This window comes from Pseudophryne corroboree, chromosome 5 (assembly GCF_028390025.1).
Source record: "Pseudophryne corroboree isolate aPseCor3 chromosome 5, aPseCor3.hap2, whole genome shotgun sequence".
Lineage (NCBI taxonomy): Eukaryota > Metazoa > Chordata > Amphibia > Anura > Myobatrachidae > Pseudophryne > Pseudophryne corroboree.
The window spans coordinates 212,541,964-212,562,932 of NC_086448.1; the positions used below are offsets into that span (position 1 = coordinate 212,541,964).

At 46.5% G+C, this 20,969-nt stretch overlaps 1 protein-coding gene across 19 annotated transcripts in view; it reads left to right on the forward strand.

The window, feature by feature from the left end:
• Positions 1 to 20,075: 20,075 nt before the first annotated feature.
• Positions 20,076 to 20,969, forward strand: part of CCDC7 (coiled-coil domain containing 7) — a 502,159-nt gene continuing 501,265 nt past the window's right edge. For 18 of the 19 annotated variants that reach the window (XM_063922082.1, XM_063922092.1, XM_063922099.1 and 15 more), the window contains exon 1: positions 20,076 to 20,158. The gene's annotated coding sequence lies outside the window, so the exon portion shown is untranslated. Of the gene's footprint in view, positions 20,159 to 20,192; positions 20,632 to 20,969 lie in introns of those variants that run through there. The other variant, XM_063922083.1, reaches the window with a different exon arrangement.

The following is a 20,969-nucleotide window of genomic DNA, read 5'->3' on the forward strand; positions in this document are numbered from 1 at the left end:
CTGGCATGTCGCCTCTGACTCCAGTGAATAGACTCTGTGCGCATGCATACACTGCGGCCCGCGGGTGGGATAGTCCCCAAAAAATGGGACTGTACTGCGAAAATCGGGACAGTTCGGAGGTATGGAGTTAGTGGTGCTGGAGCCTTTTCTCATTCCAGATCTAGCTAGTCCAAAACTGTCTGTACCTGCACATTTTCAAAACATCAGGGTTTGTTTTTGAAACTTCACAGAGTGGTAACACTGGATCCCAGAAGACATACTAGTCAGACTTCCTATTGGTGTACGCTGGCCAGAACTTTGACGTGGGAGCCTGTTCTTTGCCTTCCACTAGATGGATGTGGATGAAAATATCAGAGCGTGGTAACACTGGATGCCAGAAGACATACTAGGGTGTTGGGGTCACAGTCAGACCTCTCGGTGTACGCTGGGCAGAACTTTGACCTGGGAACAGGGCCGGTGCTAGGGTGTTCGGCGCCCCCTGCAAACTATAAATTTGCGCCCTCCCATATTCAACAAAGGGTCAGCGCGCCTTTGTGTGCGCGCCGGGAAAAGGGGTGTGGTCTCACAAGTAAGGGGCATGGCCACACAATAGTACCCCCATTTAAAATTACGCCACACAGTAGCCCAGTCTTATTCATCTTATATGTAATGTCCCACCCATAGTAGTAGCGTCCTTATATGTAATGCACCCCAGAAGTAGTAGAATCCTTATACATAATGCACCCACAGTAGTAGTAGCATCCTTATACATAGTGCACCCCCAACAGTAGAAGCGTCCTTATACGTAATGCCCCCCCAGTAGTAGTAGTAGCAGCGTCCTAATACGTAGTGCACCCCCAGAAGCAGAAGCGTCCTTATAAGTAATTCCCCCCTAGTAGTAGTAGCGTTCTTATACGTAATGCCCCGCCAGTAGTAGTAGCGTCCTTATACGTAATGCCCCCAAGTAGTAGTAGCTTCCTTATACGTAATGCCCCCCAGTAATAGTAGCGTCCTTATACATAATGCCCCCCAGTAGTAGTAGCGTTCTTATACGTAATGCCCACCAGTAGTAGCGTCTTTATACGTAATGCCCACCAGTAGTAGTAGCTTCTTTATACGTAATGCACCCTCCCAGTAGTAGTAGCATAGTTATACGTAATGCCCCCCCCCCAGCAGTAGTAGCGTCCTTATACGTAATGGCCCCCCAGTAGTAGTAGCGTCCTTACATGTAATGGCCCCCCCAGTAGTAGCGTCCTTATACGTAATGCCCCCCCAGTAGTGGTAGTGTCCTTATACATAATGCCCCCCAGTAGTAGCGTCCTTATACATAATGCCCCCTCCCCCAGTAGTAGCGTCCTTATACGTAATGCCCCCCAGTAGTAGTAGCGTATTTACATGTAATGCCCCCCCAGTAGTAGCATTGTTATACGTAATGCCACCCGTAGTAGTAGCGTCCTTACATGTAATGCCCCCCTGTAGGAGCATCCATAATGCGTGCGCACACAGACACACCTCACACACATATACACACATACACCCCCACCATATACATATACACACACACACACGCACACACACACATTTCTCTCACCCTCCACTTACCTAAGTCTGGCTGTCCCTCTCTCTACAGCAGTCTGGTCCATTTAGCCCCGCCCCTTCTGGTCCATTTAGCTCCGCCCCCTTCCGGTCCATGTAGCTCTGCCCCCTCCTCTGATCCTACACAGCTGCTGTCACAGGTGATTGGTGGGGGGGGGGGGGGGGGCTTTTCATGCTGCCAGCACAATTTTACAAATACTGCAGGTGGAAGAGCATAAGATTGCGAAAAAGAGGTGGGAGCCCTGAATGGGATGGGTACGTGGGATCGACTCAGACTATGTCAATCCCAGAATGCAAGCACTAGCATGTGAACAAGGTTAACATTACTTACAGGTTTTGGAACAAGGAAGAAAAGATTGGTCTTAGGTGGTGCACTAATACAAATTATTTCACATTTAAAATATAACTTTTATTTCATATACTTAAAAAGCCTGTAACTGTGAAATATTCAAATAAATTAAAGGACAAGTGAAAGACAAAGTGCAACCTGTGATTATTAAAAAACCACACACTACACCCACTATGCTGTGCAATGTCTCTATATAAAATACTTCAATTATTGTGTACAATGACCTCGACTATGAGTATGCGTGCTTATCAGAATAACAAAAGTTCCACTAAGTGAACCACAATTCTGTCAATCAATTTAATATGATATGGGCTCCTTAAGTGTACTGTAACATGTATGCTATTAGGCGTTAAATCTGATAGGGTAGACCAGATAAGCTCAATATGTCCCAATTAGCTCCTTGCCTGTCAAAATTGTGACTACATCATCCGATGTTCCCACAATATTCACTATACCACTATCCTTCTTGATACCAATTGATCTCTTTATATTAACACATAATGCTGTATCACCACTGATGAGCATCAATCAAATTTGTACTGACAATTATATAAAAGTACAATGTTGGTCAGCATTTCCAGACTCTGCTGACAGTGCTGTCCTATATGGTACATTGTACTGTATTGTAGAGTGCTGTTCTTGTAATTTCCTTCTACAAATAACTATTGGCAGCTTGCCCAATCATATAGCTAACCTGGGGATAGAACTATTGTACCTGGCTAGCGTTCTCAGTCTCTGCTGTTAACGCTGCCTCATGCAATGCAATTGTACGGGTGTAGTATGGCTGACCGGCGGTCTCCTGACCGCCGGTCAGCTTACCGACGCCGGGATCCCGGTAGCATACCGACGCCGGGATCCCGGCGGGGAGGGGCAAGTGCAGCAAGCCCCTTGCGGGCTCGCTGCGCTCGCCACGCTGCGGGCTTGGTGGCGACCTGCAGTCGCCACGGGTTCTATTCCCACTCTATGGGTGTCGTGGACACCCACGAGTGGAAATAGTCCCTGTTGGTCGGCATGCCGACCATCGGAACAGTGACCCGTCGGGCTGGTGGAGGAGGTCATGTGACTGTCGGTCAGCTGACCGGCGGTCACATGAATACCACCCCAATTGTACTGGTATAGCACACAATACATAACTTTCAGTGCCCTCTTGTTAGTTGCTGTTGGCAAATTGTCTATTCAAACAGCGTGAATGTAATAAAAATTCCTCATGTGGCTAGCGTTCTCAATCTCGGTTATCGACGCTGCCTAGTATAGCGCTATGTGTCCATCTGGGCACAATAATTCTGGTTAAATCCCCTCTTGTTAATTACTGTTGGCAAGTAACCTGTTAATACAACTTTATCTGGGAATACAGATCAATAATTAATAAATTGTCAGTATTCTGCTCAATTTCTTATTAACAGTGAGAGTTGTCCTAGTAATTAGTAATGTGGGAGAGAAAAGGGTGTTTTAGTATCAGCGCGTTTTAGATCAGGTTCAGGAGCTAATTAGGATATTCCATACACAAGAGATGCACTAAAAAATAATATTGTGAAATAAGCTTAACTAAGCTTTATGTGCTAAATACCTCTCCTGTATATCTATATGATTTCAATCATCATAGTTCACAGAATCCAGGCCAGTAGCTTACCGCAGTATTTATCATGCAGGTTTATGTATACACTCTATCCCTAAGTGTATCAGAGGATGTTGTGACAGGCTTTAATTATGCACAATATGTTTCACAGCTTTTAGTCTGCGGTTGCAGGCTGATACACTGGGATTTCAGACTGTTACATACTATCAGGCTGTGTTATATATACACACTTTATCCCTAAATGTATCAGAGAGTGTTGTAGCAAGCTTTAATTATATACAGTTTCACAGCTTTTAATCTGCAGCTGCAAGCTGATACACTGGGATTTCAAGCTGTTACATATTATCAGGCTGTCAGTATTATATATACACACTTTATCCCTAAATGTATCAGAGAGTGTTATAACAAGCTTTAATTATGCACAATATGTTTCACAGCTTTTAGTCTGCGGTTGCAGGCTGATACACTGGGATTTCAGACTGTTACATACTATCAGGCTGTGTTATATATACACACTTTATCCCTAAATGTATCAGAGAGTGTTGTAACAAGCTTTAATTATATACAGTTTCACAGCTTTTAATCTGCAGCTGCAAGCTGATACACTGGGATTTCAAGCTGTTACATATTATCAGGCTGTGTTATATATACACACATGGGCCCTCATTCCGAGTTGTTCACTCGCTAGCTGCTTTTAGCAGCATTGCACACGCTAGGCCGCCGCCCTCTGGGATTGTATCTTAGGTTAGCAGAATAGCGAACGAAAGATTAGCAGAATTGCTACTAAATATTTTCTTGCAGTTTCTGAGTAGCTCCAGTCCTACTCCTAGATTGCGATCAGCTCAGTCCATTTAGTTCCTGGTTTGACGTCACAAACACACCCTGTGTTCGGCCAGCCACTCCCCCGTTCCTCCAGACACTCCCGCGTTTTTACCTGGCACGCCTGCTTTTTTTAGCACACTCCCGGAAAACGCTCAGTTACCACCCAGAAACGCCCCTTTCCTGTCAATCACTTACTGATCAGCAGTGCGACTGAAAAGCGCCGCAGGATTCATAGCAAATCTACTAAGTTTTTTGTTAAATAACTAAGTGCATGCGCCCTGCGTGCCTTGCGCATGCGCATTTTGCAACAAATCGCAGCATAGTTAAAATCGCCAACGAGCGAACAACTCCGAATGACCCCCATTATCCCTAAATGTATCAGAGAATGTTGTAACAAGCTTTAATTATATACAATGTGTTTCACAGCTTTTAGTCTGCAGCTGCAAGCTGATACAGTGGGATTTCAAGCTGTTACATATTATCAGGCTGTCAGTAATGCACAGTCCTACATATGCAAATGAATATGCAGTGTGTTAAAGTTCTCTGCTGCTGCGTGATAGCTTAATGGCCCTTAATCATGGGTGCAGTGTTCAGCTTAAGTTGTTATTAATTCTATGGTTTGTAATCACACTTTGCACCTATAATATAAGCCTAATCATGGTCCCCTATTGTCTAAAGTTCATATTCCTCAAATCATATTCTGAATAAAGCACATATCATTGACAAGCACATTTTAGTAAAGCATGTGGGTGAGCTTTGAATCGCCAACACGTGTTTCACAGTTTAACATTACTTACAGCATTTTAACTGGACCAATTTTACAACTGTAAATGGGATGCAGTTCAATTGCCAGCAGTTGGGCTCCTGGTAGTCCGGCTCACAGAGACTATTCCAAATCGTGTGTGTACACGTGCAGCAAGCCACCAAGCCCGCAGCGTGGCAAGCGCAGCAAGCCTGCAAGGGGCTTCATTGCGCTTGCCCACTGCCGGCAGCCTGGCAGCCGGGATCCTGGAGTCTGCATGCTGACCACCGAGATCCCGACAGCCAGTATCCTGAACCCAACCCGCTGTGACACCCTATTTTCTCTCTTTTTTCTAACATATGGATAGGCCCCCTGACCTCCTTCTAAAATATATAGTTGTCTAGTTTGGCACTCTCAATGAATGTTCAACGCCGGGGTGCCTTCCTTAATTATATCCACAATTTCTAATAATCCTTGGTATGGGAGCAGATGGGAAAAATAGGATTTTAATTACCTACCGGTAAAGCCTTTTCTCGTAGTCCGTAGAGGATGCTGGGGTTCCATTTAGTACCATGGGGTATAGATGGGTCCTTTGGGAGCCACTACCACTTTAAGAGTTTAACAGTGTGGGCTGGCTCCTCCCTCTATGCCCCTCCTACCAGACTTAGTCTAGAAACTGTGTCCGAGGAGACGGATATAGGGGGTCATTCCGAGTTGATCGCTAGCTGCCGTATTTCGCAGCGCATCGATCAGTAAAAAAAACGGCAAATCTGTGCATGCATATGCACCACAATGCGCATACATGACGTATGGGTACATCGAGCATCGTGGTTTTGCACAGGTTCTAGCGACGCTTTCAGTCGCACTGGCGGTCGCAAGAAGATTGACAGAAAGTGGGAGTTTCTGGGTGTCAACTGACCATTTTCTGGGAGTGTCCGGAAAAGTGCAGGCGTGGCTGGGCGTTTGCTGGGTGGGTATCTGACGTCATTACCGTGCCACTCGTTGCAGCAATCATCGCACAGGATAAGTAACTACAGGGCTGGTCTTGTTTTGCACAAAATGTGTTTGCAGGCGCACTGCTGCACAGGCGTTCACACTCCTGCAAAGCGAAAATACACTCCCCGTGGGCGGCGACTATGCGCTTGCACGGCTGCTAAAAACTGCTAGCGAGCGAACAACTCCGAATGACCCCCGTACTTCGAGAGAAGGAAATACAGATAGTGGTGAGATTCACACCAGCTCACTCCGAATCGAAAAAAACAATGCTAACCAGCATGCACCATGAAGAAATCATGCAAAACCGCATGAAACATGAAGAAACCATGTCAACCAGCAGGTGACATGAAGAAACCATGCTAACCAGCAGGCAACATGAAGAAATCATGCCAACCAGGATGAAAGATGAAGAAATCATGCCAACCATCTTGCAACACGAAGAAACCATGTTATCTAGCATGAAACAGGAAGCAACCATGCCGATCCGCATGTAACCTGAAGAAACCACGCTAACCATGCATGAAAGAGGAACAGCAACAGCTGAACCAATACTTAACCAAGTAGCAATGCAGGAAAACAAAGCACTTGGCGGGCGCCCAGCATCCTCTACGGACCACAAGAAAAGGATTTACCGGTTGGTAATTAAAATCCTATTTTCTCTTACATCCTAGAGGATTCTGGGATACCATTTAGTACAATGGGGATGTACCAAAGATCCCAGTAAGGGAGGGAGAGTGCTGAGGATCCTGCAGAACGGAGTGACCAAACTTTAGGTCCTCAGATGCCAAAGTATCGAACTTGTAGAACTTCAGCAAACGTGTTCGACCCCGACCAAGCAGCTGGTCGGCAAAGCTGTAAAGCCGAGACACCCCGGGCATCTGCCCAGGAACAACCCACTGTACGAGTAGAGTGGGCCTGAACAGATCTTGGACACGGCAGGCCTGCCGTAGAATAAGCATGCTGGATTGTAAACCCGATCCAGCGAGCAAAAGTCTGCTTAGAAGCAGGACACCCAACCGTGCTGGGACGATAAAGGACAAACAGAGCGTCCGACCACCTGTGTCGAGAAGTCCTCTACACAGAAACTTTCAAAACCCTCACAACATCCAAGGACTGTGAGGTAATTGAGGAGTCAGTAACCACTGGCACCACAATGGTTTGGTGATATGAAAAACCAACACAACCCTTGGAAGAAATTGCTGACGCGTTCTGAGCTCATCTCCATCTGCATGGAAAAACAAGTAGGGCTCTTGCATGACAATGCCCCCAATTTAGGCACCCGTCGAGCAGATGACAATGCCAACAGTGTGACCACCTTCCAAGTTAGAAACTTGACGTCCACTTTCTGTAAAGGCTCGAACCAATCCGACTGCAGGAACTGCAGCACCACATTAAGATCCCATGGTGCTGTAGGAGGCACAAAGGGTGGCTGGATATGCAGAATCCCTATCAAGAAAGTCTGAATCTCAGGGAGAGCAGCCAATTGTTTCTGGAAGAAAATGGACAAGGCCAAAATCTGGACATTTATGGAGCCCAGGCGTAGGCCCACAACCACACCTGTTTGCAGAAAGAGGAGAAACTCAACCGCAGGAAACTTCTTGGATTCACACCAAGACACATACTTTTTCCAAGTGCGATGGTAATGTTTAGACGTTACACCCTTCCTAGTCTATATCAGGGTAGGAATGACTTTGTTTGGAATGCCCTTGCACGCTAAGATCTGGTGTTCAACCTCCATGCTGTCAAACGTAGCCATGGTAAGTCTTGATAAGCGAACGGCCCCTGTTGCAGAAGGTACTTGCGAAGAGGAAGAGACCCTGGATCTTCCAGCAGTAACTCCAGAAGATCTGCGTACCAAGCCCTTCTTGGCCAGTCCCGAGCAATGAGGATTGCCTGAACTCTTGTTCTTTTTATTAGCTTGAGAATCCAAGGGATGAGTGGAAGTGGAGGGACCACATACACTGACTGGGACACCCACAGAGAAACCAGGGCGTCCACCGCCACTGCTTGTGGGTCTCGTGACCTGGAACAGTATCTCCGAAGCTTCTCATTGAGGCAAGAGGCCATCATGTCTATCTGAGGTACACCCCATCGGCTTGTTATCTCTGTGAATACCTCCGGGTGGAGGCCACATTCTCCAGGATGAAGATCGTGTCTGCTGAGGAAGTCTGCTTCCCAGTTGTCCACTCCCGGAATGAAGACTGCTGACAGCACCTGCGCATGTTTCTCTGTCCAGAGAAGGATTCTTTTTACCTCTGACATTGCAGCCCTGCTCTTCATTCCACCCTGCCTGTTTATGTAAGACACCGCTGTGATGTTGACCGACTGAACCTGAACTGCTTGATCTCGCAGAAGATGTGGCGCTTGTAGAAGTTCGTTGTACACGACCTTCAGATCCAGAATGTTTATTGGAAGGAGATATACCTGAACTGATCACTTTCCTTGGAAGTTTTCCCCCTGATCGACTGCTTCCCAACCCCTGAGCATCTGTGGTTAGATGAATCCAACTCTGAATCCCGAACCTGCGGCCCTCGAGTAGGTGAGAAGTTTGCAGTCACCAGAGGAGTGAAAGTCTGGCTTTCGGCAACAGGTGTATCCACTGGTGCATGTGAAGATGAGATCCTGACCATAAGACCAGGCAATCCAGTGGGAAAGACCATGCAAGGAATCTTCCGTACTGTCGAGCCTTTTAGTAGGCAACCATCTTCCCCAGAAGGCGAATGCACTGATGAAACGATACCCGGGCTGGCATCAGGACATCCCGGACCATTGATTGGATCACCAACGCTTTCTTCACCGGTAGAAATACCCTCTGCACTTCCGTATCCCCAGGAAGGAACGCCTCCTTATCTGCTTCAAATGCGAAATTGGAAGCTTCAGGATCCACCCGAGATCCCGGGACAGTTGATTTGAGAGAGCAACACTGCGTAACAACATCTCCCTGGAGGATGTTAAGGTCGCCCAGATATGGAATTATGTCCATTCCTGGTTTGTGGAGCGGGAGTATAAAGGCTGCCATGGCCCTGATGAACACCCCCGGAGTTGCGTAGAAGCCAAGCTCAGTGTTTGGAACTGGAAGTGACATAGTTGTAGTGCAACCTTAGATAGGCCTAGAGAGGCGGCCAGATTGGATTGTGAAGTACGCACCCCTGATATCCGGGGATACCAGGAATTCCTCTACATCTCGAGCAGAGGTCACCACTCCCAGACTCCATCTTGAATTAAACACCCACCAGTAGGGAATCAATGACCCCAGGTTTGAATAGTAACCCCTGTTACGTAAATGAGGTGGAACTGGAATAATGACATTAGTTTGACAAATGATATGATAGCTTCCAGTAGTAGTGCACTTTCTGCCTGAAAAGCTAGTAAGCCTGATTGGAATAATCTGTGAGATAGGGAATACTAGAAATTCTAGTCTGCACCCCTGGGCAACCCAGCTGTTTCCAGGGGTCTAGGCAGGATATCGCCCAGATGTGTTACTGAATCTCTTTAGTCTCACTCCCACCAGCCTGATCTCTAAGCAGTGAGGTCCACCGACAAACCGAAGGGTTTGAAAATGGCCGAATTTGAAATCCGTCCCCGGGAACCTGACGGGACAGGTTTTCTGGATTTCCCAAAGTCCTCTAAAGGAAGTGGAGGAATATGTGGAATCATGTTCGAAGGAATTGCAGTGTAGGTGTAGGATATAATTTCCTGGTCTGTGCAGCTGCGGAGGGAAGACATACAGACTTACCCGCAGTTGACATGGATAATCACGTATCCCGTGCGTTCCAACAGGGTCTTCCCTGTGAAGGGCAGGCCTGTCATACCTTACTCGGATTCTGTATCCGCAGTCTATTGGTGTAGCCACCGTCCCCTGCGTGTCGAAACTGCCAGAGCAGTGGTCCCTGCGTTATGCAGGTCAATCTCCTTCATGGTGTCTCTCCGTGAAGCCTGTAGAATCCTGTATGTGACATAGTGGGTCATTCCGAGTTGATCGCTCGCTAGCTAGTTTTAGCAGCCGTGCAAACGCTTTGCCGCCACCCACTGGGAGTGTATTTTAGCTTAGCAGAAGTGCGAACGGTTGTATCGCAGAGTGCCTGCAAAAATTTTTTGTGTAGTTTCAGAGTAGCTCAAAACCTACTTAGCGCTTGCGATCACTTCAGACTATTCATTTCCGGATTTGACGTCACTAACCCGAACAGCGTTCGCCCAGCCACAGCTGCATTTTTCCTGGCAAGCCTGCGTTTTTCCCGCACACTCCCTGAAAACGATCAGTTGCCACCCAGAAATGCCCACTTCATGTCAATCACTCTGCAGCAAGCAGTGCGACTGAAATGCATCGCTAGACCCTGTGCAAAACTACATCGTTCGTTGTGCCCGTACGTCGCGCGTGCGCATTGCGCCACATACGCAAGCGCAGAACTGCAGTTTTTTAGCCTGATCACTGCACTGCGAACAAATTCAGCTAGTGATCAACTCGGAATGACCCCCATAGAAACTAGTACAAGTCACTTCTACACATAGAATCTAAATCATCAAGTAAGGAGCCTGACCACGCTACAATAGCCCCACGCAAAAGTGGGTCTCCGAGTCACACCTGCAGCAGTGTACAGTATTAGAGATTAGTCTAAATAGGCCTTTATGGAGGTTGTACCAGGGACAGGTAAGACAGCCATATTTGACAATTTAGACACTCTATAGGAATGTGGATAATAAATGGGTGTACTCAGGTTTTCCCAAATAAGGATTCAACACCCTACACAGTGGGAAGGCATTCATTATATACATATAATAATATTACTCATTCCTAATAGCCTCAAACATATGTTGGACCCCTCATATATATGTATTATGGGGGTAATTCAGAGTTGATCACAGCATATGTTAGCAGTTGGGCAAAACCTTGGGGGTTATTCCGAGTTGATCGCTAGCTGCTTTCGTTCGCTGCACAGCGATCAGGCAAAAAATCGTCACTTCTGCGCATGCGTATGCGGCGCAATGCGCAGGCGCGTCTTATTATTACAACAAACTATGTAGTTTCACACAAGGTCTAGCTAAGCTTTTCAGTCGCACTGCTGGCCGCAGAGTGATTGACAGGAAGTGGGCATTTCTGGGTGTCAACTGACCGTTTTCAGGGAGTGTGCGGAAAAACTCAGACGTGCCAGGAAAAATGCAGGCGTGGCTGGGCGAACCCAAGGCGTGTTTGTGATGTCAAAACAGGAACTGAATAGTCTGAAGTGATCGCAAGCGCTGAGTAGGTCTGAAGCTACTCTGAAACTGCACAAAATTATTTTGTAGCCGCTCTGCGATCCTTTCGTTCGCACTTCTGCTAAGCTAAAATACACTCCCAGTGGGAGGCGGAATAGCATTTGCACGGCTGCTAAAAACAGCTAGCAAGCGAACAACTCGGAATGACCCCCATGTGCACTGCAGGGGGGGCAGATATAGCATGTGTAGAGAGAGTTAGATTTGGGTGGGGTATGTTCAAACTGAAATCTAAATTGCAGTGTAAAAATAAAGCAGCCAGTATTTACCCTGCACAGAAACAATATAACCCACCCAAATCTAACTCTCTCTGCAAATGTTGTATCTGTCCCACCTGTAATGCACATGCTTTTGCCCAACTGCTAACAAATCTGCTGCTGCAATCAACTCTGAATTACCCCCTATATGGGCAAGTGTATGTTTCCAGGGTACGGAGTTGGGGTGAGAGGCACAGCAGTGGGATTTGAAACTCCACTTTTCTCAAAACTGCGGCTTCTACCCAGTATGGGATATATTGGAAGCGATATATTCTTAAAGTACACCTTATGGAGGCCACCCCAGGGGAATCTTCCACCGAAGCCTGAGATGTGTACAGTTTTGAGCATGGTATAGACTCCCCAGGGGAAGATATACATTCTGCAGTACAGGACAAAGTCCCTTAAACATGGCAAAGTGGATTACACATACACAGGAAAATGTCAACACAGTCCTCCCCCCCCCCCCCCCCCCAGAATATCTTCAGAGAGTCACAGAGCACAAGAAACCATAAAGATAAAAAGCCAGCTGACTAGCGTAACCTAAACAGGGTAGCTAGTACATAATATCAATCCTCCCTTATATAACACCTTTTACCTCAGTGTAGTTATGTGGAGAACAGCGTTCCCCGTCAGCGTGTGTTTGCAGGGGGAAAATGGCGCTGGTTAGTGCTGGATCCGCTCTGAGGTGAAGCTCCGCCCCTGTAATGGAGCGTCTTCCCGCACTTAGAGATTATACTGGCCTGAGGTAATTTTTGCCGCAAACAGTGGGTTAGCCCTTGAAAGCTATGTTTGACCAGTGTAGGGTATCGCGTTGGCCCAGGACGCCCCTCACAGCGCCGTACACAGTGTGCTGCTGAGCCTTTCGGAGCGCAGCCTGTCAGAGCTGCGCTCCCACCCTTGTGCCGCCATTGCCGCCGGGGACCCGCTAAATGGAACCCCAGCATCCTCTAAGACGTAAGAGAAATAAACAGCGGGACTCCATGGACTTTAATTTAGACCATATATTAAGACAATGTTAGAAATATGGCATATTTCTAACATAGGGCCTGATTCAGACCTCTGCGAATTTGCACAGGTTTGCGATCAGATAGTCACCGCCCAGACAGAGTGAAAACCCGCCCCATGCAAGTCTGCAAGCGCCTTACGAAAATCTCTACATATGCCAGTCAGCTGCAAATCCGTTCGCAACTCACTCACCATCTAATGATTTTTCCAGTCTGTGCCCAGGACTTACTCCGACAGTGCGAAAGAAACAGGCTGATCAGGGCCGAAGCTGACGTCACACACCCTTCCTGAAAACACTTGGGAACACTAATGGAGAATTACCTAGGTGCTGAGGTTCAATCAAAAGACCATGAATTACCAACTGAGTAAATGTAAAGAATAAAATTTCAAACCACCGTGACTCCCATTCGCTGTTGCATAATAAACTTCTGCAGATTTATAGCACCATAGAGGAATACGAAAAAATGAAACTTGGGATTAATGGGTGAGAGAAATAACAATGTATATATAGAAAATGCCACTGTGTATCAGAAAAAAGGCTCACTCATATGTTATATAGAATAATTTATAGAATAAAAACAAAATAGAACATTGAAAAGATACTGTGCACAGTATTATATAAACATGTATCGAGAGATCATTGAGTAAATACAATGTTTCCAATTTGAAAAAGTAAAACAACAAAGTGACATAGGCTGTGTGTCTCAATTAAAAACCTATTTATAAATGTAGACCTTAAAAATTCCTAGAGTATACAGTCTTTGTGTGAGGTTTAGATTCTGTATGATTGAAACAGTCTCTCACAAGCTTGTGAATAATTATTATAAAAATTGTGTGCACTTCACTTACTCCTTCCTCCAAACGGTCCGGATTAGTGTGACAATATAATGTGCTGTATTGAAGACAATACTCATGGAGAGCGGCTGAGCAACATTCACTGTAGGAAGACGAAAGCAGGTAAACAGACTAGGGGGTATATTTACTAAGGTCCCAATTTAATTTGAGCTTGTATTTTTCTTCTAGGTGTGATCACGGGAATTTACTAAACACAAATCTCGGCAGTGTTGGGGCTATTCGTATTGTTTTTCCCGGCTGAGTTCACAAATACGAATGAATAGACCATCGGTCAAACACGCCTGTTATTTGATACAACTCGGTAATTTACTAAGAATTCGTATTCTCAATCACTGCCGACAATAGCGAAACACTGCCGGGAAGGCATAGAATTCATTAAAAAAAGGAGCTTTCAAATAGAACTGCTTTTTGCTGGTGTGTTCAGATAGTCATGCACAGATCAGTGAGACCTGTGCATGCTTATCTGTGGAAAGGGGTCTGAAATAGTTAAAAATAAAAATTGTGTGGGGGTCCCCCCTCCTAAGCATAACCAGCCCTCGGGCTCTTGGTTGTTTAAATACCGGGGAAAAATTGACTGGGGTCCCCTGTATTTAGACAACCAGCACCAGGCTCTTGGGCCGGCCCTGGTTCTAAAAATACGGGGGACAAAAGACGTAGGGGTCCCCCGTATTTTTAAAACCAGCACTAAGCTCCACTAGCCAAGAAGATAATGCCACAGCCGGGTGACACTTTTATACTGGTCCCTGCAGCCGTGGCATTACCCCCATAACTAGTCACCCCTGGCCAGGGTACCCTGGTGGAGTGGTGACCCCTTAAATCAAGGGGTCTCCCCCCTCCAGGAACCCAAGGGCCAGGGGTGAAGCGCGAGGCTGTCCCCCCATCCCTGGGAGGTGGATGGGGGCTGATAGCCTTTTTGTGTGTAAAAAAGAACATTGTCTTTTGTTGTAGAACTATAAGTCCCAGAACCACAAGTACCAGCATGCGGGGAAATAACGGTCCCGCTGGTACCTGTAGTTCTACAACAAAAGAAATACCCAAATAAATACGAGACACACACACACTGTGATAGTACAAATTTATTAAAACACACTTACACACTCATACATCCCATGCCGACCAATCACGTCCCCTTCTCCATGTAGAATCCAAACGTTTACCTGTAAATCCAAAATTCCAATATACTCATCTATTATCCAGTGATGATCAGTCCTCTTCGATCCGGAAGTAATCCACAGCCTTGTCAAAAAAACAAACCGAAAGCCCGATCCATGCCACTAAAGGGGTTCCATGTTTACACATGGAACCCCTTTCCCCCGAATGCCAGGACCCCCCATGACTCCTGTCACTGGAGATCCCAGCAGCCAATCAGGGAATGCCACGTCATGGCGCTCTCCTGATTGACAGGCTAGTAGCGCACAGCCAATCAGGAGTAGTGCACCGGCTAGAATGGGGTTTGCGCTCCTCCATTCTAGCCTGTGATGGGGACTTTGTGGTCTGCGGTTAACCGCAAAGTTAATTGGGGTCACCCACAAGAATGGCAACATTCAAACACCGGATAATTGATCACGTACCAGAATCTCTTATAGGAGGAAATAGAGGTAAAAAGATTTTACAATTAGAGTCAGTGTAGATTCACAGGTTAAATACACTGAGACCAGGGGGCCTGAATGATAGTCTAGGGCTTTTTCATTTTCTATAAAACTAAATTTAGTATAAAACTAAAAATTCTTTATAAAACTAGATTGATGTTATTGATTAGCATTCTGGGTATGGAATGCATAATGTAGCTATAATCACTCTGATGGCACTATGATTTTGAGAAAGAAATTGCAGGTTAGAGCTATAGAGTCAGCTGAAATATCTTGATATGAGTATACAGGTAGTAATAATTATATGGAGAATAAAAGCATAGAGGGGGTAAGGTGTTTCCACACTTGTGAGTATTAATGCTGTTTCATGTACATATTTTGTCAAATATTTTTATTCTGCACGTTTTTTAATATATAATGTAATGTACATATGATGTATTAATGTGCTTGGGTTACGTGTAGATGCTACTTTTTAAACGGATAGCCAACCTGGCATCTTGTACACTTGGCACTATTTGCACTGATAGCCTATGCAAGGAATGTAATGCATTGTATTATTACATACTAATATAACAGAATAACAATCACACCACATTCAACATTAGTAAATAGTCAAATTAGATATTTATTTATAAATTATTACACTAACGTGATGTCACATAATGGTATCTACACGCTAACTGAATTTGCATTGTATGTTTATGTTTGTGATCCAGTGTCACCATGGCAACGTGGCCGGCTGAGCGCCGGGATGTCAATTCCGCATCACACGGTGCGCAGTAGGACGCCAGGCAGGAAGTTCGGCTTGCAGGGCCGCGGCGTACGCTGGCGGGGAGATTCGATGGGGGGTACGTTGATGCATATAAATGTTTGTTTTCACATTACACTGTTTTCCTGAAGACGGGGAGGTGGTCCCCGAAACGTTGATCTCACAATACACGTTTTTGATTTAAGCTACAAGCCTCTGAGTGCTGCCTCTATTTCCATCTGTATTACATAAGGGACGTGGCCCCTGGGGAGGGCACCACTGAAAGTTACACCCTACGGGGGAAGCCGTGAGTGCTGAAGTAACACTGTATATATATATATATAAATATATATATATATATATATATATATATATATATATATATTATACTGTACCCTCCAAAGGTACGGCAAGCACCAGTCTTGTTAAAAACAAACCAAAATGCCAGTTTTCCATTTGATTCAGTTTTAACAAGACCGGTGATTGCTGTACCATTTGTACCATTGCGTTTTGTATGTAATGAGCACCACAGCTACTGAATTGAGGATCGGGAGTGCCTGCTAATTGAGGTGTGTGTATGTATATATATATATATATATCTAGTGTTCACTCTAGGTGTCTTTTTTAGACACCTGAATGCCGCCCTGCCCGTTTGTGTGCACCCTCCTGCCCCGCACTTTGCTGCCCGCCAGACCCCGCCACACCACCGGACACATTAAGCACGCTGCAGTAATCACACTGTCTCCCTGCATGAGAGACAGAGACCTCCGTGGCCCGCCCCGTCCCGCCTGTCCTTGGCTGTCAGCCGCCGCAGCTCCCCTCCTCTCTGCTCATGATCTGGTGAGATAGGAGGGCTGGGTTTGCCTCTCCCGCCGAGGCAAACCCAGCCCTCCCTCCTCTGTGTACATGGATCAGTGTGGTGGCCATTATCAACCACCTCCGCGGTGTGTGAGGGGGGACCAGCGCGATCAACTCCCGCAGCATCAGCCCCCAGTAAGTAAAATTGGCACACAAAAAAACAGAGATCAAAAATGTGCCCTACCTGGTGCAGTGTCTCAGTGCTCACTACCTGGTGCAATGTTTCTCAGTGCTCTCTACCTGGTGCAATGTTTCTCAGTGCTCTCTACCTGGTGCAATGTTTCTCAGTGCTCTCTACCTGGTGCAGTGTGTCTCAGTGCTCTCTACCTGGGGGGTAATTCCAAGTTGATCGCAGCAAGAATTTTTTTAGCAGTTGGCAAACCATGTGCACTGCAGGGGAGGCAGATATAACATGTGCAGAGAGAGTTAGATTTGGGTGGGTTATTTTGTTTCTGTGCAGGGTAAATACTGGCTGCTTTATTTTTACACTGCAATTTAGATTGCAGATTGAACAAACCACACCCAAATCTAACTCTCTCTGCACATGTTATATCTGCCTCCCCTGCAGTGCACATGGTTTTGCCCAACTGATAAAAAATTTCCTGCTGCGATCAACTTGGAATTACCCCCCAGGTGCAGTGTGTCTCAGTGCTCTCTACCTGGTGCAGTGTGTCTCAGTGCTCTCTACCTGGTGCAATGTTTCTCAGTGCTCTCTACCTGGTGCAAGGTTTCTCAGTGCTCTCTACCTGGTGCAATGTGTCTAAGTGCTCTCTACCTGGTGCAGTGTGTCTCAGTGCTCTCTATCTGGTGCAATGTGTATAATGTGCTCGGCCTGGCGCAAAGTGTAGAATGTGCTCTATCTGGCGCAATATGTATAACGTGCTCTAGTTGTCACAGTGTGTATAGGAGGTTCTACCTGGTGCAGTATGTATTAGCTGCACTACTGTGTGGTGTAATATGAATTGCCACTATTATGTGGCCATGCCCCTTCCCCACGAAAAACAATGCCCCTAAATTTTTTCTGCGCGCCTTCGCTGCGCACTGTCCATTCTTTATCATATTGGAATGGGAGGGCCAAGCATTATAGTATATACCTAATTTTGCCCTTCTAACTGAAAAATGTGCCCTACCCGTGATCAGCACCCTGCCCTTAAAAAATCCTAGAGTGAACACTATATATATATAATACATACACACACACTGCTGTTAATAAGGCATCCTAACAGCTTGCTTATAGAGCAGTAGTACCTGGAGCTGATAACTTGCACTTGCTGGCTGCTGTTGCAGTGCTGCTGCATCTGATAGCAGTGTTTTGATATCAGTGCACCCATTCGTGCCAAGGAGATGTCCGTTGCTTCAGGCAGGGAGGAAGAGAGTGAGGTGAGAACAGCTGTCTTCTGATTGCGGAGCTGCCGTGCATGTGCAGCAGGCCGGCAACTCCGAAGGTGTCGGCAGCACTCAGTGTGGAGACAGAGTTGTGCTGCCTCCATCTCAAAAAAATATATAAAAAATGTGGTCCGTGCGCTACGGGGAGTGGCTAACATTAGGGGGTGCCTGTGTGCACGAGACACCCCCTGCGCACACGCCTATGTGGCCAGCCACCTTGTGGCTGTGTTGGAAGAGCTACTAATTGTTTTTACTATGTTCACAGTTACATCCAACTCTGATAACTTAATAACTGGAAAATGTAAATCCTTGCAACGCCAGGTACTTCAGCCAGTTGATTTATAAAACAGCCCACCCCTCCACCAGCCCCCTTCCCATGCCTTAAAAACACCACTTCAGTTCTGTGTACACCAGTTGCTGATATGTGCAGCATTAAAGGGGTATCACATGGTGTGACATCCCCCCCAGCTGCCCCCAAATCTGTAAAAAATCCATTTGCATGATACTATCCCAACAAGTCAGTACTGACTTGTTGGAATAGTATCATGCAAACCCATATATCTGCAATCGCAATTTATAGTTTCATAGATCCTGAGATTGGCGGCGGCCTTTACAGATCTTTTGCATGGGTGCCGCCTCACCAGGGCTTCCTTCGATGTCTTCACCTGGGGGGGCGGTGGTGGAGACTTACTATAAATGCACCTGGTGCAGCGCCGCAGGGTGAAGGGGGCGTGGCATCATGGAAAAGGGACGGAGCTTTGTTGGGGGGCTTCGTGTCTGGAACCCTGTTTTTCGGCACTCGGGGGTATGGGTGGTGGGGCTGCCCCGGGGGTTGGGGGGGTGGGGGGGAGTGGGTGCCGTGGCTGCAGTGCCGGCTCCTACACAGTGTCAGGAGCTGAGTGCTGCACATAATGTAACAGTGCAGCACTCGGCTCCAGTCACTGAGAAGGAGCCAGCATTTTGGTGTCACTCCTCGGTGGGTGATAATCGGGTTCCGGCTGCACCCCCCACACCCACTGTACGGGTGGCCATGTGAGCTCTTTTGCATTGGCCATCGCCCTCTCAGAACTCTGGAGACTTCAGGAGCTCTTCTCAGCGCTGCGAGTGAGCCAATGACGGCATTTGGAGTCATTTTTTAACAAGGGCATGCTGACCAATAATTTTTTTGATCAGAAACACCATGACATCATCAATCATCTTGGAGGAGAACAGAGGATCACCAGAATGGAGGATTGTCACAATTTATCGTAGATGTATGGGCACCTTAAGTCAGTGAAAGTTGGAGGTATGTTCCATTCTAACACTTATAACAAAAATAACTTTGGGCCTGATTCAGTGATTGACAGCCTGCCGCCATTGTGGGCGGTGATGGCCTCCTTTTCCCAAAATGGAAGGTGGGCGGTGATGGCCTCCTTTTCCCAAAACGGAAGCGTGTTGCCACCATTGTGAGGGAGGGATGAGACCAGGATCTTCGTCGGAGGACGGAGATTTTCTGGCTTCTTTGTTGTATCTCTGGCGACCGGCTTGCACGACCTCATAGGTCCTGCAGCCTGCCAACTGTCCCACAGATGATCCGATGCTGCATCCTTGGATGCAGCTCGGATCAGTAATGCAGCAGGAGGCGTGGCAACTACTGCTGCATTAACATAAGTGCTATCGCTGTTGCTTCCATGTAAGCAGCACCAGTAGCTATTCCAACCACATCCGAATCATGCCCTCTGAGAATAATCACGTAAGTTCATAAAGAGGCACTGTAGTAATGTCAGAGCTGGAGGTAGCTCTTTCCAGACCGCAACAGTTGGCGGATAGGGGGGAGAGGTGATCAGGCGCTGTGGCACAACTAGAGCTAATGCAGGTAGGAGAGGCCCAGCATTACACATAGTAGCAGACATGCAGGAAGGAGCCTTGTGGCACCTGTGTCAGTCCTTACAGGATTTACCTTAGCTTGCCTGGTAAACAGGCAGAGACCAGCAAATCTGGAAATATGAAAGTGGGAACTCTGATCCCATAGCCATTGGCTCCTTCTAGAGATCAGCACAGGGGTCCCAGGTGCATGTCCCGAGCTCTGATTGGAGGAGATGGTCACATGCTCCTCTGACCCCTCCCTGGGGATCACCTGACCATCCTCCCTGCTGCTGACTGAGACTGAGGTAAACTGACGACTAAATATCCTATATTAAACGCATCACAGGGGAATCAGGGGGTGAATGTATTATACTCATACGTATCATGGGGGTATAATGCTTTCTGATTTTCCTCTTTACCGAGGTGAAGCAGGAAGCAGTGCAGAGATGTATTAATATCTCGGATCTCAAAGCAGGGGAGTGAAAATTCCCCCCCCCCCCCGGCGATTGTTGCCACACCCCCCCACAGCACATCAGCCCAGTGCCTGCTTTGTGTATGATATGTGCAGCTGTCGAAATCGATAGCTGTAGGTGTCGGACCATTCATACATTTCATTCTGTGGGTGTGAACAATGCACGGTCACCAAATGGAGAATGGGAAGAAGGAGTGTAACGTGTTATGTATGTCTATAGTAGGGACTCCTCAGCTATGATATGATAATGATTTCTAAGATGTGAAACTGAATTTACTGCAGCAAAAAGAGAGATCAGAAACTTCAGTAAGTCACTTTAACTACTAATTTCACTTTATGGTGCCTTTTAGGATCTATATCTAATTTACTGCTTTAATATTTCAGTAAAAAAAGTACACACTATCAGTAAATGACTGCACAATTGGCAGTTAAATAAGACAAATTCAGACAGGTTGTGGTGAGCACATTATTCAAAATGTGTAATATAAGAGCTTATGGATTAAGCACTAAAATGCGTTTTTGACGCAGTCCCCATATGTATCAAGCTCTGCAAAGCAAAACTTGCAAGGGCCTGTGCTTGATAGGCAACGTTGCCTAGAAATTTCCCTGAAAGGTTCCCCCTCCCCCCCCCCCCCCCGCATGTG